Source organism: Typopeltis vanoorti, chromosome 6 (assembly GCF_054136105.1).
Source record: "Typopeltis vanoorti isolate ZY-2024b chromosome 6, IOZ_Tvanoo_1.0, whole genome shotgun sequence".
Lineage (NCBI taxonomy): Eukaryota > Metazoa > Arthropoda > Arachnida > Uropygi > Thelyphonidae > Typopeltis > Typopeltis vanoorti.
Window position 1 is genome coordinate 39,961,588 of NC_143554.1, and position 23,273 is coordinate 39,984,860.

Below are 23,273 nucleotides of genomic sequence, written 5' to 3' on the forward strand. Positions count from 1 at the left end.
TCGTTTTGTGATTGGGGAAAATATTTCTGTGCAGTTCTTGGATGGAGTCTGCAAAGTATTGGTTAAAGTCATTTGCTAGTTGTTGGATAGGTTTTGCGTCTTTTATGAAGCTGTGTTTTATGGTTTCGGAGGCGGTGGTGTTGGGAACAAAATCTAGCATCTCATTGATCAGATGCCAGGTTTGTTTCATGTTGTTTTGTGCAGAAGTTAGTTTGTCTCTGTAGTAGCTTCTTTTTGCATTTCTGATTTGTGTTGTAAGGCGATTCCTTGTTATCTTATATTCAGTTTTTAAAGCTGTGTTTTGGATATCGCTTTAATTCTTTCCATAAAGCGTCCTTTCTGTGTATCTATTTCTAGGACTAAGTTTTGTGTTATCCAAGGATTTTGTGTTGTTTTTGAACGAATTCTGACTTTCTTTGTAGCTTTATTATATATTTCCTACAGTGTGAGTTTAATGTTGTTATATAAGATATCTGCTGAATCTGATGCCAGGTGTTCCCAGTCTATTTTTCTTATTTCGCGGTTGAATATTTCTTCGTCTATTATTGTTTTCTGTTGCTTTTGTTCTGTGGGACATTGCATGGATATTGTCTTGGTGTGCAGGTTTAGAGCGGTGAAGTAATGGTCTGCTACTTTGCACTTTATGACTAGCATTTAGTATTTTGGGATGCTGTCTATTGGTGGTATTGGTGATTTCGAGGCAAAGGGTTTAGCATGCTCAAAACTGATAGCCCGTTTCTTTTGCTATTAATTTTTGTTTGATAAATATTAATATACCACCCACTCTTTTTGTTTGGCGGCATAATCTATGTTGTTGGAAGCCTGGAATTTGGAAAGCAGTCACTTCATCATTAGTTATGGATACTTCTGTAAGAAATTATATATCAATAATATCAGTGTAATTCCTCAGATAAGCCTGTAATAATAACCAATGTTTTCGGATGCTTCTGATGTTAATATGCAAGATTGAGAGACCTCTCGCTTGTTGTTGTTTCCATGTATCAAGCGATTCGAAAGTACAATTACTGATGTATTCTGGTGTAATTACATCTATATGATGGTTCACATTCATTTTTTTTTATGTTGAGATCTTCTTATTGAACTAAGTTGGAGTCTTTTGTTTCACTCTGGCAACCTATCTATATCTTCCAAGCTTTTTATTTGTATAGACTTTGAAGTGTGTGATTTTCTCAAGAATATTTTGCCGTCTTTGATCCATAAAAATTGATAATTTTTTCTGTTTTTTTTTTCTTTCTTGGTTCAAAAGATTCTGATTGAAAGGTGCTAAATACTCAGATAGAAAGATTGGCGTATTGTCTTGCGATGCATTTAAATCCTTGACTACTGGTTTTTTCAGTCTGCTGGCTTTTATGAGATTGTCGCTTGTAGCCTTGCTTGTCAGACGAACTACGACTGGTGCGGGTCGTGGCGAGCCTTGTTTTCTGTTCTTCCTGGGAAACCGATTTATGGTCTGAATATCATTATGTTGTAGAGGGATGTCAATTGCATGCTCTAACTTTAAAATTACGTCTCTGAGATTTTCTGTGGATTCGGTTTCTGGAAGACCGTTTATGACAAGGTCTTCTTTATGTTGTTGTTCTTTTAAAACTTCGTATTCTAGTTTCAGGGAATTAAATTCTTGACGGAGTTCCGATGTGTCTTTTATCAATTTGTGCTGCCTGTCAGTTAATGTGTTAATGCTGGTTTTAATGTATTTTACCGTTTGTAAGACTTCTTCGACTTTTGAATTTAACAAACTCTTCATATTCGCTATTTTTTTTGTTATTTCTTTATTCTGTTTATCAAATAGTTCTTGGACAAGATCTACCAAGCTGGCTTTTATATTTTCTAAACCTTTTTCTAGTAATAAATTTACGGAACTCAAATTATAAGACTCACCAGTAGTTTTTTGTCTGTTCAGTTCATCGTCCGCTTCTGCCTCCGGCGTAATCAGTTGCGTCGTGGGTGGAGGCGTTTCTTTGTCCTCTCTGCAGTATAGGCATTTCCATTCCTCTCGCTTAGCATTGGATTTGCGTTGCCAAGTTGTTTCTGAAAGTCCGGAACATGTAAAGTGAAGATTCCTAAGGTATTTCCTGCAGGTTATATGACTTCCGTCGGATGATAATTCCTTCAGGCACTTGTTGCACTTCATGGCTCACCTTTCTTCCCTTGGACAACTGTAAAGATGGCGACGTTCTTTGTTCTATGCTGGTTAGTGACCACGGTGAACACTGCTCAATTTTCAGCACACTCAAAATTTGGGTTTCACTTGGCCGATTTCGATAAATTATATACCACTGTCTTCAGCGTGACAAGAAGAGTTACTTTGTGACACTTTTAGATTAACAACAAGAGTTTGAACCACATTAAAGTATAAAAACTGGACCATAATAATAATAATAATAATAATAATAATAATAATAATAATAATAATAATAATAATAATAATAATAATAATAATAATTATTATTATTATTATTATTATTATTATTATTATTATTATCATTATTATCCATGAACTGTTTTTTATTCCCAGTTAATGCATTCCAGCAACGTCGGACTTCATTACTTGGGAAGGCATTAACGTGGATGCATTAGTTGGATGGCAGCGCTCATAACCTCAGTGAGTTTATTTTATTTTATTTTATTTATTTATTTATTTTTTTTTTTTGAGGACGCGTATATTCTACGGTACCTTTTGCAGAGATGCAAGATTAAGTTTCTTCTGAGAGAAATCTGGGTCTTAACTTGCTTGCACCCCAGATCGATAAATTCTGGAATCGAACATGGAAAAAAATTTCTCTGGTGTGTGAAAAAATTGAAACAAGAATTTTTTACTTTTTTATTTTTTCCCTTGCTGATTTAAGAGTTACGGAAGTCATGAATATATGCTCAATTATTTTTGCATATATCATATGCTTTTCTCCCTTTTAAGACACTTTGTTTTAAGGAATTAGATCTAATCTAGTGAAGAAATCAGTCTTAAGGGTTTCCAAGTCAGAGGAATAACAATTTATAGAAAAATACAATTAAAATATCGAAAAATATTGTTTGTTACTTTCATATTATTATACTGTTTTCATGAAACTACGATTCTCGTAAGCTAATGAGGCATACATTCCTCGATGAGACCTTGGCTGCTTGGAGATCTAATAATAATAATAATATTTTTTTATTAGCAATAACAGCAATATTTTATTCATTATTTAGAGTGAATAATATATACAGAGAAAAGAGCAGCTGCTGAAAAGCACAACCTGCATTAGTATATCTTGTAGCATATTTTCTAAGAAAACACTATCCAAGGCATATAAATTTGAAGAAAAAAAAAGGGCTGTGGTGGTGATAGGAAGTGGAGGGAAGTTGATAAATTCAACATAAAACATAACACATAACTGAGATAGGCATAAAGGCACTAAAAAATACACATAACATTACACTATGCCAATTATCAAAAATTAACATGTCAAAGAAAAACAAGTAAACATGCATGCAAAAAGTGAAAGATTCTCTTAGAGACATTAAACCTTTCATTGTGTGTGAATACATTTTTAATATCTCTCCCTCAACCCAAAAGAATTTCTAAACTCAGACCTTTATTCGTAATGAAAAATGCTTTTACTTTCCTTTTTATATTTATATAGCACTTGAAATTCAGCACCATAATGAGCTTTGGAAACAATCCCTTGTTAACAATCACTGTATCATAAAAAAAAATACAATAAAAAAAAAATTAAGATCAAGTAGTGAGTAGAATGGCAAATTTACATATTACTGTGATAAGCTAAAATTCAGGCATATATATGCCATTAAAATATTTTGACAAATTTTAATATCACAATATCACATAATCTTTAATACAGCAAAGGTTATATGGAGAGGAATTACATCACTTGTTTTACATACAAAGAATAAGCTGGTATTTCCAATGTTGAGGGTGATAACAATTCCGCCCATTGTAGAAATATGACATTCATTTACTGAAACCAAAAAATATTTTTGATCTCAAAATGGACCAAATAATATATATGCTACAAAGGCACTTATTCTTTGAAAGAGCATGTAATTATGCAATGCTAGCAAACCCCCCCCCCCCCAAGTATTCAAACACTATAAGCATGTGCTTATAACTAAAAATGTTAAACCCTAAGTACAGCACTGCTCAATAAATTACTTTTGATGAAAAGTTAGAAGGAAAAAAATATTCATATGATATGCAAGATTTTATACAGTTTTAAAACTTAAAGGAGTTATTTAGCACTCAGAACAAAATAAATTATAAATAAATTTTATTACAGAAAAAAATGCAGTTTAAGAAGAGGCATGTAAACAAATAATGTATAACAACTGTTTTTAAACAATTTCCTGATGGGTTTCAAAAGTAAAGTATACAACTTTTACCAATTAATATGTAATAATTTATTGAATCAACAAAAATATGTTTTGTATTAATTACAGACAAATATTTATTACTTAAAAGTAACTGATATAAAATCAAGAGACTTTAAATTACAGTTACTTAAAAAGTGTAATGTCACACTATAGTATTCCATTAAAATTAAATAAAACTAAAAAATATTTTTGTATGTAGCTCAAAGAATCAAAAATAGACAATTACATATCATTTTGCATACTTATTAAATAAGAAGTAGAGAGGAATCACAGTTGCTTACGATTCAAATTAACTATGACTGCAATTGTTAAGCTCATAGCAACATGCAAATAACTGTAGGTGAAATGAAACATAAAATCAGAAGTCTTTCAAGCATATTGCCAACGTTAAATTTTCATATTATACAGAAAACACTAGCCATCATAGTGCATCCCCACTTCCTCATTTTCCAAATGTGCGTATGTTTCGAATCTAGGTATTAATTAAGGCACACTCATTTCTAGCCAAAGTAAAGAAATATGGCTAGTAATGCTGCACATACATTAGTTTTAAAGACACAATAAGATCAATCTCAAAGTTTAACAAAAAAAAAGGGCTTGCAATAGATTTCATAACAATGTATGCAAAACTGTCTTTTCAAAGAAACCAATCATTATAGTCAGACTAATTACATGTACACATCTTTTATTATTAAGCTGTATATTTCATAAATAAAATATTTTTAAATAAATTGTTTGCAATATTATTTCAGACATAGGAGAAAACTTGCTTCTTTGATAATGTAACAAAGCATGGCTTAATTGTGTTTATGAAATATGTCTTTTAGCAATCTGCAGCTAAAAGCAGAAGATGCATTAAACAATAAAAATAGTCTTTATAATCTATTAAAATTCTGAACCAATATGAGAAACATAGCATTAGAACTATACAAAAATCTTTATCTGAAATAATGAAGACTTGCTAAAGAATTTTTTCTTTTTATACTATATATTATACAGCTAAATTACAAGTTCCATATTCTCAAACTGCTTGCATAGAACGCTGGAAAATAATTGTATCGTGAAAGAAGCCTTAAACCATGCAACACTAAATATTTCTCATTAAATATTTCCATTAATAAAAACCTTTGAATAATACAAAGATAGTTATTTTAATGGAATACTAAACTTTTGTAATCAAGTTTTAACCTTCCATAACAATATTTTCATGTGTGTGGCGGAGAGAGAAATTCTGGAAATCCATGCAAAAACAAAGTAAGCATACTGAATCTTAACAGTTCTAAAATATTAAATAAATAATATTAAATGAAACCTGAGGCCAAATCAAACCAGTTCATTCAATGATTCCAATGACAAATTTATGCTTATTATGCTAAAGAAATTTTAACCGTGTTGCCTAAAACAATGTTAATTATAATAACTTATAAACATCCCAAATGCACTGTTTTTATTTTTTGAACATTTAAAAATTGTCTTAAAAAACATTCAGCCCATAGTGAATTACAGATTCTCTGCATTCCTCATTTAAAAAAGAATGTGCACTCAGTCTTACAGAAATATGTTCATGTTCATGCTTAATGAGTTAAGTAACATTATAAAGCACATATCATAGTGGAATTTCATTCATATGCATCTGGAAAAACCTGGCTCACTTCTCCTTTCTTTCTAATGATAAACTAATGTGCACGCAATTCAACATATTAAACAAAGCACATAACTTAAAACTTAAAACTAAATTTCAATCGATTCATGTAAGTCACCAAAATTTTGGGACAAAAGGAAGTTTTCAGCTAAATTTTCATTTTTATCACATGCAAAGTAAGCCAGCATAACTAGATATTCAGGAAAACCAAGTGCTTTTAGTCTTTCAATAGCTTCCTGATCTTGGGGAGATATTTGAACATAGCCTCCTTCACCAGGACTACCACTCTGATCGCCGATCTCTCTCTCTCTCTCTCTCTGTAACAACCCCTGTCTGTTCTGAATGTTCTGTACTATCACTCAATGATTCATTTAGCATTCTTAAGAATTCACCTTGATTCTGTGATATTATCTGTTATAAATGAGGATTACTCTGTCCAAGGTGTTGCAATACAGTATTTAGCAGCTGAGGATTCTGCTGCAGGATTTGTCTCGTTTGCTGAAACTGAGGCTGTGACTGTAAATAGGCTAAACTGTCAGCTCTTTCTTCCTGAGTAGGTCTATTGGTAGATATATCACTAGGCAAAGTTTCCTGCGATGCCTGAGATTCTAGAGGGGCAACTTGGGGAATGCCTGAAAGGAGATACTCTACAGCTCTGTCAGGATTATTAAAGCTTGCTCCAAGTGCCCTCTCTACCTGTTCTCTTCCATCGACCATTATCTGTTGAACCATTCTTTGATAATCATCTCCAAGAAGAGGAGCAGATTCAGCAGATGATATTTCGGATATCCCTGTTGTTGTCTTCAACTGCAATTGTTACATTCTGCTGATCAGGTGAGGTTTCAGTGGTATTTGATCTTTCATCACTTACAGGAGCAGCAGCTACTTAGAAGTACTTCCTGGAGTATTAGGATTACTTGTGTCACTTACTTCACTGTGTTCATCACTAGAGCCTGTAGACTAGGTTACCATTATGACAACAAATTTCTTTTCATTAATGTTGTATTCACTTAATCTACTTTCAACGACAGGTATTTTCTCTCCATAAATTAATTTCTGATAAGCTGCAGGAAAATCTTTGCCTTTCTCAACTTCTACATTCTCTTTAAATGTCTTCACCCTTTGAACTGGATCAATTTCTACCGTAAAAGTGTGCTGTTGAAGCGTTTTCAGAGTAACCAACATCTTCAAATTACTTAATAACAATTAAATGAGACTAAAGAAATCTTTTACATTTATACTACTCCACAGTCATTAGTAGTCGAAGACAGTTAATAATAATAATAATAATATTTTTTTTTTTAAACATTTTATTGTCTCAGATAAATTACATACATAGATACAACAATGGTTTTATATACACGTATATATATATACATAGTATTTATAATACATTACAATTGTGAATAACAAATACTGGCGAGTTATTAATATTTTTAAATTATAATAATTTTTTTTTAAAATAAATAATATTTTGTTCACTGCTAAAATATTTACACATACATATATACAATAGTTTTTTTTTTATTTTATTTATTTTTTTTTTTTTATTGTCTCAGTATAAGTTACATACAATAATAATATTTACAGTATTTACAATAAGGATTATAAAGAAATTTTTTTTTTTTATTTTATTTATTTTTTTTTTTTTATGTCTCACATGAATTGCATACATAGTTGCTGTAGTAATTATATGTATATAATATTTATAACGCATTACAGGTGTGTATAACAGATACTTGCAAGTTAGTAATTTTCTTCCTCGAAGCTTAGCAGAGCTTATCTGAGGAAGATAATAGATGACAGAGGGTGGTGGTTTCATGGTTGTGTTTCTATAGTGGTCACAAGCCGGGTGTTGATTTTACTGTTTGTAAAATCAACACCCACAAATAATAATAATAATAATAATAATTGAAAGGAAGTGGCGTATAATTAGCATTTCGTCCATTTTGTTCCTTGAAGTAAACTAGGAGTGTTCTCTGGGCGCAAATATATCTAGTTATGGTACGACTTTTAAGTATTACAATATTACAAGGAAGTTTAGCCGAAGAGGGATTGTATTTTTTTGTAGATTCTCGATCACTTTCGAAACGTTTGAGATTTTTAAGGCCAATAATGCTTGTGTACATGGCATAAAATAATGCAAAAATAAGTAAATAAAAGAAGTAAATATAAGTAAAAAGTAAACAAACAAAAACAAGTAAACCATTTAACTCCTTTTATTACCAAAATTGAGTAGGTGGAGCTCTTATAGCCCTCGCTAAATTTTGGAAATCAGTATGCAGTAGGTCGCCACCTTCAGTGGCCACCATAGTTGAGTTCATGATCACTGATGGTTTTGAAGAATTCGGGAAGACAGCACGGCAGACATCTTGTATTCATAAATCCTAACCGATATATTATTTATCTGAATTAGTGTGAGTTTCTGAAGTGTAGAGTTAAAACTCGAATTTAACGCTCGAGAATCAGCTGAAAAAATGCGTACAAATATTCTTCTGGTCTTCGACGAATAATGGAACCTGCAATGTGTTTTTGCTTTGCCACAAAACTACATTGACACCCTATAAAATGGATATTTATTATCCCCCTTTTTCATAAAGTAACAAAATTTTTCAAATCTTACTTTTTACATCTGTTTTATTTCAGATTCCAATCGGAATCTGAAGCAGATGATTTTCGTCAGCTGGTGTGAGACCACCGTCCTATTTACTGGAGGCTTAAATGATTTGATATGCTTCATGTTTGATCCGTGAAGCAGGGTTTCAGGATTGTCATCCTTAATCAACCCACGGTACTGCTATAGTATGCATTTAACAGTCTTATGGACGCAATTTACACAATATATTACATATAATGGTCAAAATAATCTTAAAATGTTTGTTTGATTTTTTTGAAAGAATGGTCTGTAAAACTGAATTTCATCAATTATTAAAAATGTAGAATTTTATCCAGTTCGATTGCCCTGTTTGGCTGAAGGCAAAAGCCTTGGTAGATTCGCAGAATAGAGGAGGGATAATAAGATCAAGGAATATTCTACCTTAATAAGCGAATAATATACTTAAATTACTGATTTAGATGTCTTTGTTTAATTAAAAAATTTTAATATTTTTCTTCTTTATTTTATTTTATTTTTCTGAAATTTCCATATGAATACCCATGAAGGCTTAAATGACTTGAAATGTTGTTATCATGATGTAATTTTCTTTATCCCTTAGTTGCAATGTGGTATTTAATTCATTTTAGTACGTTGTATGTTGGCTAGTCTTCGAGATTCCGATTAGTTAATAGGTGTCTTTATTGTGACTCTTATCAAGTATGTGTATGCATTTTGGTATATCTACATGTCTGTGGAAATGCATTTATCTATCTCATGAACTCTCTTTTTATTCATTTTATCTCAGTGTTCCTTTCTACATGTATGATCGCTCTATAGTTTTCTCTTGGAATATGTTGCAGTGACAGCAATGAAACAAAGAGTTTTAAAACTTTTTTTTGTTTTAAAAATCCAATGGGCTTAATGGGTTTTAATTTAATTTCATTTCCAATTTCCTAAGTGCATTTTTTTTAATATCAATCCGACATAGCGATCATGAAACGTATAACATAAGAGTACGGTGTGTATGAGTGGATAAATGGTTAAGGTTGATGTGTTTCGTGAATAGGTAGAGGAGGTGTCCTTGAGGAAAACAGTGCAAGTAAATCTGTTTCAGAGCACAGAAATGGATGAAATGAAAGAGGAGGATGAGAAGTTGGATCGAATAATTTGAAGTGATATCGAAAGTTGGCCAGCTGATGCTTCTCTTTTTATTGTGTATTCTTAAAGGAAACTGGACTGATGATGAAGTGGCGCAGTGTCCATTGAAAATCTTCTCCGCCTTCTTATGCTCAGCAGAAGACTGAGAGACAGATCATTCACTAAACTAATTGCCTTTATTATGTTCAGCATCAAGCAATTTTATGGATGGTTTGATCTCCTTCTCAAATGTGTGGAAAACATTCTAATTTAGGAGGAATTGGGATATGATAGTGGTGGTTAAGAGTTATGCAGGTGGAAAATCTTCGGCAAAAGAGAATAGTCCCGATGTGATAAGTCTGTGCTAGAAGTACAAAGTTAAGTAGGAGCGAAATCTGGTTTGAATGCAGCTAAAGTATTATTATTAAAGGTTAGGGAGAAGGAAGAGAAGGGAGATTTCTCTTAAGAGAAATGACTGAACAGTATTTTGACCGCAGTAGAATTGAATGGGTTTTCATAATCCCAGCTGAGAATATCAAGAAAATCAATGTTTTAAGATGCTGATTATTAAATATTTTGAAACATTTTCAATGATTTGAGTTAAAATTGTCAAATAAAGGAGAGAAATGGAATGTACTTTCATCACCAAAACTATGGATCTGATATGCAGTTAGTGAGAGGTCATTAATGGATAGGAGAAAGAGCATGGATCAAAGTACAGGATGCTACGGTATTCCTGCCACTAAAGAAAAAGAAGAAATCATCCACCATGATATGCAATTATTTATTTATTTCGTATGGTGATTCAACGGCTGTGAGACCCTTTTACGGGGAGGTACGGCATCACTTCAAACCCCCCCCCTAGTTTTTAACCTGGCTGGGGACCGGCATAGCTCACAATTCAGACCTATGGCTAGAGGGATCGTCTTAGGTATTCCTGACTGTATCTGTGTGTGTTCACGGGGCCCGTTTGCCTGTTTATGGGATGAAAAACCCCAGCTAAACTGGGGAGAAAAACCCTGCTGTCCACTCCCAAGAGCGGCTAACTTGGCTATGGCTGAGGAAGATCCTCAAGCTCCTCTCGTCACTGACGGGAATAGAACCTAGGACACTCCTTCCCCAGGCATATGGTTGCGAAGTGCAAAGCCACTAGGCTAACCACGCAGACATAATATGCAATGAACAACCAGAGAGAAAAATTACTACCCAGTTACATTTGGATATTAAGGAGACTTACTTAAGTATAAAGAGCTAATAAGCTTCATTTCGGCAATGAAAACATTACTTAAATTAAGGGGATATTAAATCCCACATAGTTTTAAAACCGAATAAGAAACTCAAAGATTAGAATCAGAGAGTTTCTTGCCGAATATAGTAAACTATAAAGTATCGGCGACACTAGCGTTAGCCAATGCAAGTGATCCTAGTACGTAGTACAATATCGGACGACTCGTTGCAAAGGTGGGGGAAGTTCAGATCGCTATTCTTAGGTATTTTCCATAATGTAAAAACACATTTCCTAGGAAATGTATGCTGTTATTACATTATGGAGGGAGGTCACTACCCAGACCGGTTTCAGCCTTTTTTGAAGCTTGATCAGTGAGTAGCTAGACCTAATGCCAGAAACTCTCTGATTCTAATCTTTGAGTTTCTTATTCGGTTTTAAAACTATGTGGGATTTAATATCCCCTTAATTTAAGTAAGGAGACTTACTACTCCAGTCCAAGATAACTTGCAAAGTGATTCCAGACGCGATGAAATACCTTGAGAACAACCGCCTGAGTGCTTCTTTAGTTGATGTCCAAAGGTAGTTAAAGTTGACTTTGATATCTGCTTTTCAGCGAGTGTGACTCAATCCATATTACTAATTAACGATTAGATCTTCAGGTATTGAGGGAATTTCAGTGAGAAAATACTTTGAAGTATCTGGCATTCTTCTCCCATTTTGATATAGGCTATATTTCTTTCTTTCTTCATTCGCATTCTTCATTTAATAAATACTGAAGTGCACAATCATTAAATCTTGAAGATCTTCCATGACCAATGCTTCTGTTCTCGTTACTCTTCTTCAGTGGAGCCAGGATGATCATGTGAACCAATAAGTTTCATGTGAGTTCATGTGAACTTATGAATAAAAATTAATATTCATTTTGAAGAAGAATTGAATATTTTTCTTTTCTTGTGCTGTCGAAACACAAGCCCGGCTCATCTCTTGCAAGAAACATCTCACTTCATTTCCTCTTACTCTTGATAATACTCAGATGTGCTAACTTACGCCTCTCCTGGAACATACGGGCACTAAGAGAGAGGGCAACTGAATTGAATGATTAGTCCCTCTCTCAAATTTCGATTGACCAACTCTCTCTCTCTCTCTCTCTCATAGACATTCTGTTTCTTCCTTATGTCTATTCTATATTCTATAACTTTTTCCAGTGTTTTTTACACCACCGTTATTCCTCTAATTTCTTCCAAACTCTAAGTGGATGTGCTCTTAAGCAGATCTAAGCAGTTAGTGTTCAATGTCTCTTTACCAAGCTTAAACTTTTGTTCCTTTCTTGATTTTCGGTTGAATTTTAAATAATTTTTATTCATGGTTTTGCTACATTTTGTGAGAGTTTTTCTGATCCGCATGTTACTGTAATTTAATGGTCGTGAATTAGAAAGCTTATTACTGAGTAGTAACATGCAATATAAGGAGTGTCAGTTTCTTGAGCTCTTCAACTCTCAGAACGGTCTATGGATACCTTACTATTAGGTTCCGTTCCGTGTATTATTTTCTGGCAGCGGTTAGAGAGCGCTGCTAATGAGACCAGACCTAGCAACGGCTGCTTCAGACCTTCAATAAGGAAGACTGCTGTTTCACCAATTAAATTATCTGCCATCCAGTGCTATAGTCATCATTTCCTCTAATTATGGAAGGTATTGCCGCTTTTGAGGAGGCGATACTCTCCTGGTCTGTCAGAACTCTGTTTTGGCAACTAAATTAACTGGAATGACTTAACCAGCAATTATTATCCAATAACCGATGCTTAAGCCTCATCTTGTATGAAGCAGATTGTAATATTGTTTAAATTACATATTCTGCTAATTTAATATTTTACCTTAAATGAAATACAGTAAAAGTGGTGACGCTTGGCTATATTCAAAATGGTATGTCTATTTAGAAGTAATGCTGAAATGACAAATAAAATTTGAACGTTTGTCATCAGTTATATGTCAAGAAACTAAGCTTAAGCACACGGTGTTATTACGTACCAGAGAAAACAAAGTGTTAATATTTCGTTACAACAAAAAAAAATCCAGAATTATTTGTGATGCAAAACATAAACTTGACACACACAGGGCAGCATACATTTGACTTATTAAGATATTTTTTTTAAATATTGTGTATGAAGTGTTCAGTAAGGTGCTATGACTTTTAAGTTCTTCAAAAATGATCTGCTCGGTTATTATTTTTCAAATTATGCAAATATTTTCAGATTGCACACTTTAAAGTGTCTTCCACATTCAGAGTCTGTCATGTTGAAAATCGCAAATGTGTGTGTGTGTGTGTGTGTGTGTGTGTGTGTGTGTGTGTGTGTGTGTGTGTGTGTGTGTAATAAACACATTTTGATGATACATGAAAGATTATATAGATTGTTTGCACAGATAACAAGAAGACGATAAAAGAAATCCATTTTACTTTTCCTATAAGCGATGAACATCATACGCATTTGAGGTAATCATATTTTCTTAACCAAAAAAGCGTGACAGATCATCTCGTCCCAAGTTTTCAAAAACTTTATGCATGACTTAAGAAAGTGACGAAAGGATCGTTTTTGAAAGACTGAAATTTAGTAAAGGTTATTTGATGGTTTAGCAGCTCCTGTTTTTCTAGTATACATTTTTTCTCTTCTAATATTATTTAGAAAAATTGTACTAGTTAGAACTGAATTGTCTTAGGTTAGAAAATAGGAGCGGCTCCACTGGCAAATAATTTTACTATTTCGGTTCGTTAAGCAAAATAGCATTTAAGTTGTACATCGAATGTCGTTTTTTCGAATTATTTTATTGATAAACCAAAGTCTGAATGCTATAACAAGTACTACTAGTACACCGTTTTTATCACCGACTATTATAGAAACTTGTACTAGGATATCAATACGCTTATAATCTGAACCGATGTAGCATTGAATTCACTAGATGTGTAATGATCCCGAAATGGATCTCTAGTCATATATTAGTCGTATGTAGGAAGTGCAATGTTCATGTGTCACAGTACATTTCAGAACATCCCATTTTCGCGTGGGTTAAGACGTAGTTAAGACGGTTAAGGAATAGCTGTATTCATCGACCATTCATGAGATGGTCCGTGTGCTCTTACAAGCATGCCTTACATGTGTGATACATGCCTTAAAAGCATCTATCCACTGACGTGGAGCATTTTCGTGAATTTTCGAAATAATCATTGTATTCACGCAGCCTCGTCAGTAAATTTTTTGCAATCTCGCAAAATTTTAAATCCAGTTGGAATTATACAAATAATTTTAATCACACACACACACACACACACACACACACACACACACACACACACACACACACACACACACACACACACACACACACATACACTCTCTCTCTCTCTCTCTCACTCTCTCTCTCTCTCTCTCAGCGATATGCAGGCGCTTATTTATAGTGATACTGCATCTGTCCTTTCCTTAAGTGCTGCCCAACCATTTAGAACACAATATTATTTTACAAGAATTCATGAGAAATTGTCTTTACTGTTTTCTTCTAAACGGTGATATTATGCCGATTTGTTATGTTTTGATCTGTAATGAGCATATGAGAATTAATGTAAAATTTAGTTTTTAATCATGCCATCAAAACGTTACTGACTTGTATAACATGACTTTAGCAGGCTACAGAAGCTGATAGGTAGGCATGAAAAATGAACCAAGGCAAGAGCAAAACGTGTATTGTTCGTTTCAGAATTAGCAATTTATCAAACCAGAGAATATCAAACTGTCTTAAAGGGAGGCGATTTAGTTTATTGCCTCCTTCAGAACAACTTATTAGCCTTTATATCAATGCGATATCTTAGTTATAAAGGAAAATTTTTGCTTTTTTCTCAGGTCTTAGCGAGAATAAGTTGGGAACGGATAAAGAAGAGATATACAACTGTGTTTCTGCAAGATAAAGATAACAAGGAAAAGTGATGAAGTGCAAGTTGACAAGGCAGGACAATGAAAATAGGTAGCGAGATTATGTGACCTAGGTTGAAGTGATTTATTTGCACGCAGCCAATTCCATGATATCACTTCTATCAGGATTTTCTTTTTTTATCGTGCCTTGTCTTCGCGCAATTCTCATGTGATAGTAATTAAAATGGATGGGTATTGATTTTTCTGAGAAATGACGCCCGCACGCATTAACGTTCTACTCACTGTCACACACGCAGAAAGAATTTTGTGGTTCTAAATTACAGTCACTGATAAATTGGGTCGCTGTCTTAATGCAGTTTGCACATATCTTAACCTCTCTATTAAACTGAAGAAGGAGAGAAGACCTGTATCGATCCTTTCTGTATTCATGGTATTTAATGATTTTTTATTAATTGTAACTTCGTAGAAAATACACAAACCGTTTTTTTTCTGATTTGATATACGAACAGATATTTGTATAATTCAATGTTTAGAAGTTTATTATTGTCTAACGATAGGGATTCCTCGTTATGTCCTATTATTGACTTGGTCTGGCGAAATTATTTACATGCTGTCTTCTTACAGTCTTGTGATGGGCAAACGAGTCTTATATTGCGCACGTGATGTTCAGCGGGATTAACAGAACAGGAAAACCAAACATCTGCGTTAGTTAATGGCGAATATTAAATTGCGTGGTCAGAAGGCTCGGATGCCTCAGATATATAACTTACATTTCCCCGATGACTGATCGTGGGTTCGTATAAGAATTCCCAAAGGAAAAATATAACCCACAAGTCCAAGGAAGTGGAAATGGCAATTAGGGAGAACAGTAGTTCTTAGAAGTTTCCCGCAGAGGTATTGGGTTCTTCTGATTTATTCATTTCCGTATCTTATCATTACCGCCTGACGTTTTTATTAGGTGCCTTCTCGAACAATGTTCATGAACTTTACAAGGAGCATTTTACGCAGCTGTTCTGTGCATGTAATATAATAAGGCTACTCCTATAATAAGGCTACTCTGGAATTTATTGAGATTTGTTAAAATTTGGGCGGTCATCTCAATTTTGTTTAAATCCGATTTAATTTTAGTTGCAACATTAACAAAATTATCCGAAACGATACAAAAGTATGTTTTAAATGACAAAATAGATTTTCATACATACTAAGATAGAAATGGCTAATTTCCATGGCTGTAATAACGAGTCTATGGTCGTTATTTATATATGTTATATTTAGATTTTGTTTCTTACTTTTGCATATATTTTATCTTGAAGCATATTATTTCTTGTTGCAGCCCTTGAATGCACATGTCACACATATTGCAGAAGTACATACGTATTTTTCAAAAATAATCGTACGCTAATTAACCTTATTAAATTAGAATAGCTAAGTGTGTGGAATAGAACTGTTTTACTTGTTTGAGTAAGATGCAATGCTACGCTTCAGTGTTTCATGGCAACGAGTTCTTCTCGCGTCATGTAGCAGAATACATTATACTTGTCTCAAAGAGAAATAAGGCGAAACTCAAATTAAAAATAAATATATATTGACAAGTAAGACACCAAGAATATAATGGAAAAACCTTCTTACCAGAGTAAACAGTGTGGCATTGTAATTTTGTTTTCTTCAGCTATGAGGGGAAAAAATGTTCGAAGACAATGCAAATTAAGATCTTTAATTTATTAGGTAGGAATAATTACTTAAACCATGTCTCAGTATTCTGACTGTTAAATTCGCAACTCAAACTTTTCTTATGACCGATTCCATCGAACAGAATACCACTCCTCCACTTAGTAAATAAATACACAACTTCTATATTAAAATGTATTTTACTTATTTTAATATCTAATGTTCGGAGCAAAATGCTTTTTTTTTCACAACTCTATTTAATAATATATACATTCGAAAAAAAGTTGCTGCATTTGCTTCAAAGAATTTTTCTTGCATATCGGTATTCAAAAGATACAATGATATTATAACATCACTTTTTTTTTGTTACTCTCAAAACTGAGTTGCTGAGTGGTCCTTGTGAAATTTGTTGGCATGCTTATTGAATAGTTGAAAGTTGTAGTCTTTGAGGAAGACAGAGTGACGGAGGCTGTTCCAGAAGAGAGAGAAAGAGGTAGATGGAGTGAAGAGGAAAAGGGAGAGAAGGTTTGATAAGTATGAAGTTGAATGGTAAATGGATGATGTTGACCAGCAGTTGCTCTTGTTCTTACATTTTTGTTAAAGTCAATAATAGTGGCCAATTCAATACCTTATGCTTCTTCTATAGAAAAGGCATTAGACAGAAACTGAATGTCTTTGAGACAGCGATTGGAGTGATTCTGTGGGGAGGTGGAGTTAATCAATTAATCTGTTGTCCTCTTCTGATTATCATGAATAGTGTCAAACACTGCTAGGGAATCTTTGGGGCGCTACTTCAAACGTGAGTAGTATTTCATGTCTGGACAGATTCAGGATTTATAATTTATAAAGTATTGCTAGTTGTATACGGGAAAAGTGTACACCAAGATTTTGGTTGTTGCAGAAGATATGGATGAAAAGTGTTTGTGGGAGGAAAAGATGGAGGTGCAGGTCAGTCCAAGAAGAAAAGTCTGATCATATTTGACTGTTGTCGTAAATAAGGGACAGTGGCGTAAGATCATTCTTTCTTGCGGAAATTATAAAGGACTAAGTTTTACTATCGTTAAAGTTCGCAAGGTTATTTTGATCCCATTGAAGAATAGTGAGGAGATCGGAATTTAAGACATTTGTTAGGATGGATCTGGAGGCATGTAATGATTGATCACTACAAGATCTATTAAATAGGAGGAAATAGAGGCATATTCTATCATCAGCAATAGCTATGAATAGGAAATGAAGGTGAGAGCAGGTGCTTTATGTATAGGAAGAAGAGCAGGTGAAACCATCTATCATGAGGAAGATGGAGACTTATTTGAAAATGTTGAAAGCAAATATAGGATGGTAGTTTGTGGAGAAAACCTCTGTGCAGGACTCAATTAAATGCCTTAGAAATATCGACAGCGATACGTGAGTTTCTCCAAACCTTTTCATGGCTTCAGTTTAGATGTGGCTGATGAATGCTATGATTAGCTGCCTGATTGAGGGAGAACTGGAATCCATATTGTTGATCGCTAATTAGCTGATGAGCCTCCAAGTTGTGTTGAAGTTTGCTGTTGATAACTTTCTTCATCGTTTTTGAAAGAACTGGAAATTGGGAGATGAAGTGAAAGCAATTGGATGATAGTCCAATTGCTTTCACTTTTGACACAGTTGACTGACAGCGTACTATAGGGTAGATAGCAGTTGAGCAGAAGGCGATATAGGAGCGGTGTTAGTTTTGGAGCACACATTTTTTGCGTAGTAGGTGATATGAATTTTGTTTTTGCCGTAGTTAATGATGGACTAATGAAGTATGCATCACTACCTTCAAAGGACGTTGATTTCTTTTCGACTTTCTGGCCATTATTTTTTTTCGATCACTTAAACTTCTCACTGCAAGTCAATGCCAAGCATCAACACAATTTGTCGGTTGTCAAATACGATCGCTCTGAGTTTACGTGTACCTTTTGCCTTTTTTTGAATTTTAATAATCAGCTTTCTGAAGTAGCATGATATGTTTAGTGATTCTCATCATACTTAACAATGATGAGTTTCTTTCACAAACGCGGTTGTTAAAAAGTTATATAAATCTTAAAAAACTAAAAATATAAACGTATATAATAACTTAGGGCCATTTATCGAACGACCAACTGATATTCTATTTATTTCTTTATGCTGATATTTTATTTTTTACTCCATTCCATTCTAATATTTTATTTCTTTATTTTATCTGGTAATCTATTTTTTTTTCTTTATTTTTATGAAAATCCCTCTCATGATACCTATAGATAGTATCTAAGCTTATAAAATAGTTTGAGTTAACGGTTACATAATCCTGAATCCGGCTCTGGAAGATTCCCGGATATGAAAGATTCACAACATTCTCGGAAGATCATTAATGGTTACCAAGCATGGTAATTTTACACGACATTTTAGATCTTTCAGTAAGCAACATGGTATTCTCACAGTCGTGCAATGGAAAGTATTTACCGCTAAAAGACATCCGTGCCCCGCTGGGATTTGAACCCACAGTTGATTGCGAAGCGGAAACGCTATCCGCTCGACTACGTCGGCAAGACGCCTTATATAGGCAAGGTTATATTCCCAAATAGCGTTCTGTTCTTCAGATATAACAGGAAAAAAAGAAAAAAAAAAGAAAGATCATTAGGGTCGATCATGAATTAATAAAATAACAAAGATTATATCTGTATAGTTTATGATACAAATGATATGTTAGTGTTGAATATCACGTACACGATTACCAACAAAGTTTCAAGACACACCTCGTTGCCATTTATTTTAGTTAGAATCAATGTTATGCATGTTAAAAAGATTTTTGAGACAGAATTATGCTATCATATTTTCAGTTATATTCAGTTATATACTTTATCCATATTAATTATCTCTAAGTTGTGTTAACAGGCTTCTTTATGGACTATTAGATTTTTTTACTTTGGACTGTTAAACTTTATTTCTCACACAGACTTTTTTCTCATTTTTTTAATTATTTTTGTTGCTCTCATATATGGTCATCTAAGGTGAGCTTTATTTTATTGTTACTTTTGCTACTAAAAATAAAGAGCACCCTTCTCTAATACCCTCACTGTTCACCTTGGGTTTCGGAATGAGAACATTACTAACAAGCAGAGAGGAGTGATAGGAAAGCTTTCTCCTTTTTGGTGTTCTTCCATCATCCCAACGTGTTTCTGGTGCTTTATCGCCAAGAACTGGAGCCCATAGATGACTTCAGCTGATTGATGTTCGTTTGGTGTCTTACACTTGGGAGAAATCCGAGAAGCCAAGAGTTTATTTTTACCCTCTCCGATAATACCTTTTGCCTTTCTTTGCTTTCTCTTTCATTTTTAAACCTAAGATAAGTGCCTTATTCTGAGTCGATGGTTACTTATTTATATTTGATAGTATTTCTTTCTAATATATTTGATAATTCTGAATTGGAAATCTTTGTTCCTGATGAAAAATTATGAATACAGCACGAGGCTTCTTTATTATTTTTAACTTCTGGTGAGAGGCAATACAAAAATAATTGTTTAGAAATTCTGTAAAAATGTAAATTCTGTACAAATTCTGTAAAATTCATACACATACCGGCCACTGAATTAGAAACTTTTTATTTAATACCGCTTTCGACCTCTCTTATCCTGAATTACAGCACATATGCAATTTCGCATAGATCCCACAAGGTGTTGGATTGCATCTGCGTCTACAAATATAAAGACGATCACCAGATAGTCGTTTAACTAGCTCAGATTTGACAGAAGAGGACTTTGCTTCCAGATCTGTTTTTCTAACGTTCCCCATACATTCTCAATTAACCGATCTCATACGAAGGTGGCAGAATTCCCCTCCCCGTAATTCCGGTTTTTCATCCCTCAAAGCAGGCACACAGGTCATTAGAACACACACAATCAAGCAATGGACTTATAGCTTGAGTTGCTTCGATCGTAAATTCAAATAAACCAAACCAAACATTCTCTTGCCTCATAATCAACTGAAGGTTATGTGGTGGCTTTGTGGTGGCTAGGAAAGATGGTGGTAGTTGCTCTCATATTCGCTGAACCACTGCTGAACAATTCTTCAGGATGGACAAAATAGCATTGTCGTCCATATTGAGAGATTGACTTGATCGGCAACAATGTTCCGATTTTTCTCGAATACCCGACCTTCCAGCAATATCAAGGGACTTGTTCCGTGCCAACAGAACATACCCTACACCATGGCACCACCTCCAGAAACTTCAGTTGTTTGCGAGGCAAGCTGGGTTCATTGCTTCATGGGGATCCCGCAAACTCTGCTGACCGTCGGTACAGAACAAGGTGTATGCCATGACGCGTCGGACCACATGATATTTTTCCAGTCTTCTAGTGTCAAGCCTACAGTGGTGTCAGTCACAGTCCTGACACCACTGTAGACGAACTTTCTGGTTTTTCGCAGAAATTAGCAGTTTCTGTATAGGCATAGGACTGCCGATATCGATTTCCTTCATTTTCTGGCACATTGTTCGATGAGATATGGATAATTGCCTTCATTAAATGCTTTGGTCAATTGCTGCATGCAGGAAGTTCTGGTTTTCCGTACAAGCCATCCCAAAGACGGTGACCTCGTTTCTGACAGACTATCAGGAACCAGAGTTACACCTCTTAGAGAAGCAATGTGGGTTATTATTCCACTGATTAAACACTCGGATATATCACCTTTTGAGAAATCAGTCAGCTCCACTGTTTTCAGAACGGTGGCTTCAGCCAAACGGGCACCCACGATAAGCCTTCATCAAACTCCGAAAAATCCTTTGTTTTTCCCATTGTGATCAACATTATTGATGATGACTGACCAGCAACTTTCTTAAATATTTATGTAGCTCACTTGGGGTGTTCTACATAACTAGGTATTTTGTAAATACGCTGCGTAAGTGACATTTACGTGCATCTGAGTAAAGGTTTCTAATTAAGTGGTCGGTATGTGTATATTAATAAATATGATTTAAATTTCCAGTTGTTATTGCAGCTGAGAGAGTGTTTTTTACATATTGTACTCTCTCTTTCATATCTCTTTAGCACAATTATAAGGTTGACCTCTCATGATTTTGGGAGTCCGCCCAGTTATGTGCTAGCCAGTGTAAAAGAAAAGTTTAAGGTTGTTTTATCTTAATTGTTTTTATCTCTTAATACTAGAGAAGACGGTTACCTCTCTTGCCAATATTTACGGATGTTCATAGTAGTTTGCTATATTCATTTTGGAAAACTGGATTCATAGAATAAATCTTAGCCTTAGAGTTCTGATCGCAACTTTATGAAGTAAGGAAGTTCCTTCTGACCGCGATAAATAAACTAAAGTTTTTTTTTTATTAAACCAAGTAAATCAAATGTTCATTTAGTGGATCTACATTGAAAAGAAGAGAGGCGAATTTGCGCCTACTTGTCTTGAATGCCTGGAGATCATCCATAGTACCTTTTCACTTAATATTTGCCACCGAACTAATGGAATAATTTGCATATAATATACAGAATATGCGTTGCATTTAGCCTCTTTTAAGGGCCACAATAATTCAGTCAGTATCGCGGATGTCTTTAGTTGGAAAAACTCAGGATCTATTTCTGTCTAAGACGTGAGGTTGAAAGGCTTTTCAAGTAAAGGCGAGTTGGCTGGTTTCAATACTGCAAGGGAAAAGTTTTTCTTCTCGAAAAGACAAGCGATTCATGTACTCTATATGCAAATCAATAAAAAATCATGGATTTAGCCATAACAAAGTAGTCATTTCTAACGCAAATCAAAAGTTTGCCGTCTGATTATTTACTTCCGCGCCTCTGACACGACCCTACCCATTCCATGATTCAACTCAACTGAAATCAACATACTTCTGCAACGAACTCTTTGAATTGTGTTGGGAAACACAATTCAAAGAGTTTGTTGCAGAAGTTTGTTGATTTCAGTTGAGTTGAATGCGAAGAGTTTTATATTTTTTATACCATCGGTAATTTATCATACTTTTTTCAAACATTAAAAGTAATAAGTATTTTTTAAATTCAATATCAATCAACTCTCATTCAAATAATTATCCGGTGTAGTCAATGAAAAACAGTATTAAAATTAAAGAATACAGATGGTTAAAAATAACAAATCAACTGCAAAACGGGTAGATTTTTATGGCTTTTCAAAAGGTTTCAGAGACCACATTTTACCGCACATTAAGAAAACATACACGGACGACATAAAATGACTAGTGTAGTTCCCACTCCCCAGGTTGCTTAGCACTGTCTTGCAACCATTTAGAAAGCGGTGCTCAAGCATGAGTCGTTGACGTGTAAAGTCATCTCCGAATGGTACTGATGTCTACTGGCTCCCACGAACAACTTTCGCATGCCGATGAATATTTTCTGATAGATTTTACCTACACCTAAAAACTGCGCACCTTTCACACATTGAATGTGTGCTGCATTTTTCATTGCGGCACTTATAAAACTTCTAATAGTGGCAGAAGCTTGAAACTTTACGCCACAGTGCGAAATATCTAATGAGTACAAGTTTACGTTAAAAAAAAATCAGTATGTCCTTGTATTCGTCGTTCAAACAATGACTAATGGTTTGTTTACGTTGAAATTATCCTTCTTTTTTTTTTTTCTTTCTTCTTCATCTTTTTTTTTTTTTTTTGAGAAAATGGCTAACAAAAAAAAAAAGAACATTAATGACTTTTGTTCCA

The 23,273-nt window shown here is 34.1% G+C and overlaps 1 pseudogene; it reads right to left on the reverse strand.

The window, feature by feature from the left end:
* Positions 1-6,123: 6,123 nt before the first annotated feature.
* On the reverse strand, positions 6,124-7,219 carry LOC150105398 (lysine-specific demethylase RAD23A pseudogene; annotated as a pseudogene).
* Positions 7,220-23,273: the final 16,054 nt, after the last annotated feature.